The 6000-nt window shown below is 48.5% G+C and overlaps 1 protein-coding gene across 1 annotated transcript in view; it reads left to right on the top strand.

Moving 5' to 3' along the window:
* The first annotated feature begins 945 nt into the window (after nt 1-945).
* The window catches only part of ABHD2 (abhydrolase domain containing 2, acylglycerol lipase), a 120694-nt gene continuing 115639 nt past the window's right edge, over nt 946-6000 (top strand). The window contains exon 1 of the mRNA XM_049905374.1: nt 946-1062. The gene's annotated coding sequence lies outside the window, so the exon portion shown is untranslated. The remainder of the gene's footprint in view (nt 1063-6000) is intronic.

The raw sequence follows: 6000 nt of genomic DNA, 5'->3' as shown, positions 1-6000 counted from the left end.
GTGGGTGAGGAACCAGTCTGGATTGAATGCCCACTGAGTGCCAGGCACTGTGAATGTTTACCAGAGTGATTTAATCTTCTCATCAACTACCACTGTTACCCTTGGTTTCCAAATGAAGATACCCGAGTGCACACAGAAAAGTAAGCGACTTGCCCAAGGCCACACAATCAGTACAATCAGTACACAGCAAAAAGCTCAATTTTAGCTCTGACTCCAACATCTACGTTCTTCCCACCATTCCAGGCTGGTCCCTGGGCGAGGGTCGCGTTAAGGATTGCAAAGACAGTGGGACAATAACTGAAGCCCACGCTCCCCGGCACGCGCCCCTCCCCCTTTGTTAGCTGGAAGCGGCCGGAGACGGCTGCCTCCATACCCTTCCTCTCCTCGACGCTTGGTAACTCACTACCCTCCCTCCTCTCTCCCTGGGCGAGTCTCCAAATTTCGCCCCCTGCGTCCTGAACTAAGGGTGAGTCAGTCGGTCGGTCTGGCCCCACCAGTACCCCCCACCATAACTACCAGTCAGTCTCCCTTCTCCCATCCCAGTCGACATCTGACCTCACTCAGGCCCCCAAACCAGTTAGAGGTCATAATTGATCCCCTCTCTCCACCCTGCTCCCCGTCAACATCAAACACAGCCCACCTCCTAGCCACCCTCCCTTCCCCCGCCCCGTTCCCTCCCGGCCGGCTAGTCCAATAGCGTCTTGGCCCACGGGCTAGGGACGTCAAATGTAACCAATTGTCGAGGAGCTCTCCGCCGAGGGCCACGCCTCCACTCTGAGGAGCGGCTCCGCTGACCAATGGACAGCTCTCCGGGTGCAACAAGAACGCCGGGCGAGTAGAGGAGCGGCTGGGCCGCCCAATGAATAGGTTGGTTCCGTGGTTGGGGGCTGGGCATAAGCGGTCGTCAGGGGCGTGGCGGCAGTTGCTTGGGCGGGGCCGGTAGCGGCGGTAGCCGCGCTGGCCAGGGGTTCCGGCTGCATTCCCGTGAACGCCGCCGGCAGCTGCGGAGCTGCAGGAGCCGGAGTCGGGGCGAGCTGGGCGGCTGTAGTCATCCACGTACAGGTAAAATCACAGTCGAGCGAGCTCCGCGAAGCCAGGATCGCGCGCCGGATCCCTCGGGCCGAACCCCTGAGCCCAGCGGTTCCCAGCGCCGGCGTGGCTTGGCCCTTCGCGCCGCAGCCTGAGCTCGCCAGCTCCTCGGGGATCCCCCGGGCTTGTCACCTGGCGCCGCGGGGTCCCGAGGGCCGGCTCGCCCATTGGCAAGGGGTAGCCCGGACCGCGGGGGGCGGGGTGGTGGTGGTGGTGGGATACGCCTTCCTGAAGGCCCTTTGTCCCCTCCTGCCCCAGGAAACGAGGTTAGAGACAACCCCAACCGCGGCCCCTCTGCCGGCCATCCCCCCATCGGTGTGCACTCTTGGGATCTCAGGGATCTGGGGAAAGCTGTGCAGGCCCAGCGTTGATGAGGGAGGTCCGGGATCCGCACCTGGAAAGACAGGGCCGAGGGGCCTGATTACAGCGCCGGATACACAGGGGCCTCTGCGTTACAGGGCTCCAGGGGCGCACCCAGGATCAATCGGTTCAAGTTCTAGGGAGGCAGATTTTGACTCACTTGGCGGCGCACTTACTGAGCATGGCCCGAGCCAGGCACTGTTCTAGGCGCTTCGTTGGCTTTCCCACAGCGAGAGCTGTCCAGCAGCGCAGGAGGCTGCGTGCCAGGCAGAGGCAGGATGGCACCCACCTGTCAGGGATGCTTGGAGAAGACTTCCAAGAGGGGACTGCATGATCCACCTGTAAGGTCCTTCTCCACTTACATATTCACTCTGGCTGACCCTTAATGCCACTTGAGAAGCGTGGTTCTGGGGATGCCTTAGGTTGGAAGTGGGTGTTGAATTCCCCCCATAATGAATTTTGAAGTCTGGGCTGTCCAGAATGGGTGTTAGAAAAGAGAATGGATTATACCAAGAAGATAGAGGTTTATTTAGCCACCAAGAAACTCCTTAATTTGAACCACTGGTGGACTGACTGTTAATCTTCCCAACTCCTCTATATTGGTTGCTCCACCACTAGTTTGCCAGCTTTACCTGAATTCCAGTAACGAGATCCAAAGGCAGGTTCCAAAAACAGACTCATGAGAAGGACCTGGAGAGGTTGTACGTTTGTCATAGTTAATGTAATCTGTGCCCAGAGCTTTCCAAGGGCCATTTTGTTACAACCACATTAAGCAGAGCCCAAAAGAGAAGCCAGACAGTGCTCTCTTCCCCCTTCACTGCCTTCTGTCATTTGCCTGAATAAAGAGGACAATATAATGCGCTGAAGGTCAGGAGGCAGAGAAAGGATCTTAACACAGCTTGCTGCCTGTTTTAGGATGAGTTAACCTTTGGATACCCAGTCAGAAACCAGACCACTCTGTGTACTGCTCGTTGTCAGCATGGAGCTGAAGACATCTTAGATAGAGTTCACCTGATGCAGTCTCCCCAGCGCACAGGGAGGAAACAGACCCAGCGAGGTCACAGGGCTGGCTGGTCATCACAGAGCCATGACTAAGGGACAAGTCTCTTACCCTGGATCTAGCCAGGGCATGACTTGAATTTTCATTCTCAACCTAGTTATCGCACTCTCAACCCAGGTGCTTAAGTTCTAGGGGAGCCCAGAGAGGTTAGGAGTATAGATTTTGGCACCAGAGTGCCTGGGCTTGAATCCCAGTTCTGCCTCTTACTAGCTGTGTAGCCTTAGGCTAGTCACTTAACCTCTCTGTGCCTCTGTTTCCTCACCTATGAAACAGGAATAATTATGGTACCTGCATTAGGTTATTTTGAGGTTTATGTGAGTTAACTGTACCTGAAGCATTTAGAACCCCTCCTGGCACATAATAACTACTGTGTAAGTATTTGCTAAATGTAGTGCTCTGTTGCCTTTTTATGTATTTTTTTTTTATCATAATTGTCACCCAATATTTCTTTTCAGGAGTTTTTTTTCCCCCGCATTTTTTCCTTTTTCCTGTTATCCCCCTCCCCCCATGTCTGTGGAGTTTTCTGAGACACATTATCTTTATTTTCCTGTCTTTTATTGAATCAGGTAGTCCAGTCCCCTCACCCCTTGTTATTACTCCCTTTTTCGATCCCAAATCTTTTTTTTTTTAATTCTTTAAAAAAAAGAAAGAACCCTCAAAATGGTAAGCAAAATCCCTGATAATACCAATGCCCGTGGCATCCTTCCAAGTATGTACTCCTTCCCTCCGTTCGGCCTTCCTCCCCAGTTGTCAGTGTGATGCAGCTTGATTATAAATGGATGAACATTTTTAGATTAAGATTTCATGAGCCACTGTATTAAGTGCTTTTCGGAAGTTCAGGGATCATGTGTCAAATGCATTTAAGCACGCTACTTAGTCATTCGAATAAGGGGAGCACAGCAGTGCCTGCCTGATCTGGCCCAAACAAGAGCGCGGGGCTGGGTAGTCTCGCTTGTCCACTGGTTTATCTGCGTCTGTCCTGCGCTTTCTTAGAGCTTGAAATAAGCCAGATGGCAAGTGCAGTAGAATGGCCTTTTTCCCCTTGTTTTAGTGTGGGAGATACCCTTTCTTCCCTTTTTGCTTTCACTTTCATTGCCTGTATCACCTTCTAGAAAGGTGAATAGCTGCTATCATTTTGTCAGCCGCTTCCCTTTCAATTGAAAGATGCCCGTTATCTTTATTTCTTGCAGGAGTTCAGTCAGCTTTGGTTTTTCCCTTCTCTATTTTTACCTGAAGCTCTGGTGGTACACTGGTGAAGAACCATGACTGCTAACCAAAAGATTAGTTTGAATCCACCAGCCACTCTTTGGAAACCCTGTGGGGCAGTTGTGTTCTGTCCTATAAAAAATAGGGTTGCTATAAGTTGGAATTGACTCAACAGCAATGTGTTTGGTTTAGTTTTTTTTTTTAAACTGTTTTCTAGAACAAGTCAAAAAGTATTATTATTCACTGATGGGCACGTTTCTTTTCTTTCATTTTTCTTAAGAGTTGATTCTGAGTTTTGGTTTTTTGTATAGGGTCGCTATGAGTCAGAACCAACTTGACAGCAACCAACAACAACAGAGCCCTACCATCCTAGAACTGTTTTTGTTTCTTTGCTTGTGTGTTAATACAAGTCCCTCCCTCTCCATCTTTCTCTAGCATTTCTCATGTCTTGGTGAAAGGGCTTCGCATTCATTGCTATTCCTTGCGTTCTGCATTTACCCCTTTTTCCTGCTGATCTGTGGCCGAACCCACAGACAGCTCAGTGATTCCCCACTGCCTTTGCCCAGCATACCTGCCCAAGGCACAGAACAATTTCTTTGGTCCTACGGAAAACAAGGGCAGAGTCTGTCTTATTCTGTGCCTAAAATGTGGTTCTTTGAAAAACTCCTGGCAGAGAGAGACTTCTGGTACAATGGAATTCCATGTGACAGATGTTCTGCTGTGACCTACAGCTTGCTCACAGTATTCCAATTTTTGTTGCAGTGTGGGTTTTGGGAATCCCTTGACCAGTTTAGAGTATAGATGACATAGGGCATGGGGTATTAGGCCTTTGTTTCATCCAGGGCTAAACTGTCCCCAGAAGCAGAACTCTGGAAGTTCAGGCTGTCTCTTATGCTCTGACGTTAGCAGTTTACAGCAGCTTTTTTGGTCCAGCCTTTTTGGCCTGTGCGTGGCTAAGGAAAGTTTTAACACCTACGCTGTGTCCATCTTGATACATAAACCAAAAAACCAAATCCATTGCCATCAAGCGGATTCTGATTCATAGCGACCTTATTGGACAGGGTAGAACTGCCCCAGAGGGTTTCCAAGGCATGGATGGTGGATTCGAACTGCTTACCTTTTAATTAGCAACCAAGCGTTTAACCACTGTGCTACCAGGGCTCCATCTTGATACATATAGGTGCTAATTCTCTCTTAGGGATCGTTTTCATATCTGAGAATTTATTTTTGTTGTCTTGGTTTCAGGGCATCACAGTTTTGGATTAAATATTTTCTGTTTATGAAATGACTGGTGTAGACGGATGATCGGACTACTGTTACCCGTGAGGCTTATGCAGTTGGGTACAGGGCTTGTTACACAGGACGCAGCCTCTGATCTTTTGCAGTAGTTACCTAGCAGACAGGTAAAGAGCTTATTTGGAGAATTGGAGCACTGGTACCTTAGGTTTGCCTGGTTTCTGGTTTTCTTTTGTTGTCTTTAAGAGGAGGTTTATTAAGTTCAACAAATTGAGCATCTGGTGTGTGCCAGGCCCAGGAACACAGTTGTCTGGATTAACAAGTATGTTTGGCTCATTGCATAAACACTATTTTATTTTTAGAAATTAAGTAAAATTTGTTAAATTTTTATGTTTTTAATCAAATTGTATTTTTTTTTTTAAATAGGCAATGCATTCACACGATGAAGGAACATATTCAAAGGGCACAAAAGATTAGAGGTAGTAAATAAGTCTGTGTATACTCCTACCCGCCGCCACCTAGTTTTTCTCCTCAGAGGCAACCAGCATTATGAATTTCTTCACCCTCCAAAGGTGTTCCATGCACATCCAAGATACTTTATACAACTATATGCAACTTCAAGGGGTCCTGGTGGCACAATGGTTAAGCACTCAGCTGCTAACCGAAAGGTTGGCAGTTCAAACACACTAGCAGGAGAAAGATGTGGCAGTCTGCTTCTGTAAAGATTATAGCCTTGGAAACCCTATGGGGCAGTTCTGCTCTTCCTATTGGGTCACTGTGAGTTGGAATCAACTCTATGGCAATGGGTTATAAGCAACTGTGTGATGGTTAATGTTATGTGTCAACTTGGCTAGGCCATGTTTCCCAGTATTGTGTAATTGTCTTCCATTTTGTGCACTGATGTAATTACTCTCCATTTTGTGGTATTGTGTAATTATTGTCCATTTTATGTGTTGTAAATCCTAAACCTCTATGTGTTAATAAGGCAGGATTAATGTGGGGTGCATCTTGAGTCACACCCTTACTCAAGTATCTGGTATAAGAGGATT

The sequence above is a fragment of the Elephas maximus genome, chromosome 13 (assembly GCF_024166365.1).
Source record: "Elephas maximus indicus isolate mEleMax1 chromosome 13, mEleMax1 primary haplotype, whole genome shotgun sequence".
Lineage (NCBI taxonomy): Eukaryota > Metazoa > Chordata > Mammalia > Proboscidea > Elephantidae > Elephas > Elephas maximus.
The sequence above is the reverse complement of the archived record's forward strand: the minus strand, read 5'-3'. Positions and strand labels throughout refer to the sequence as shown.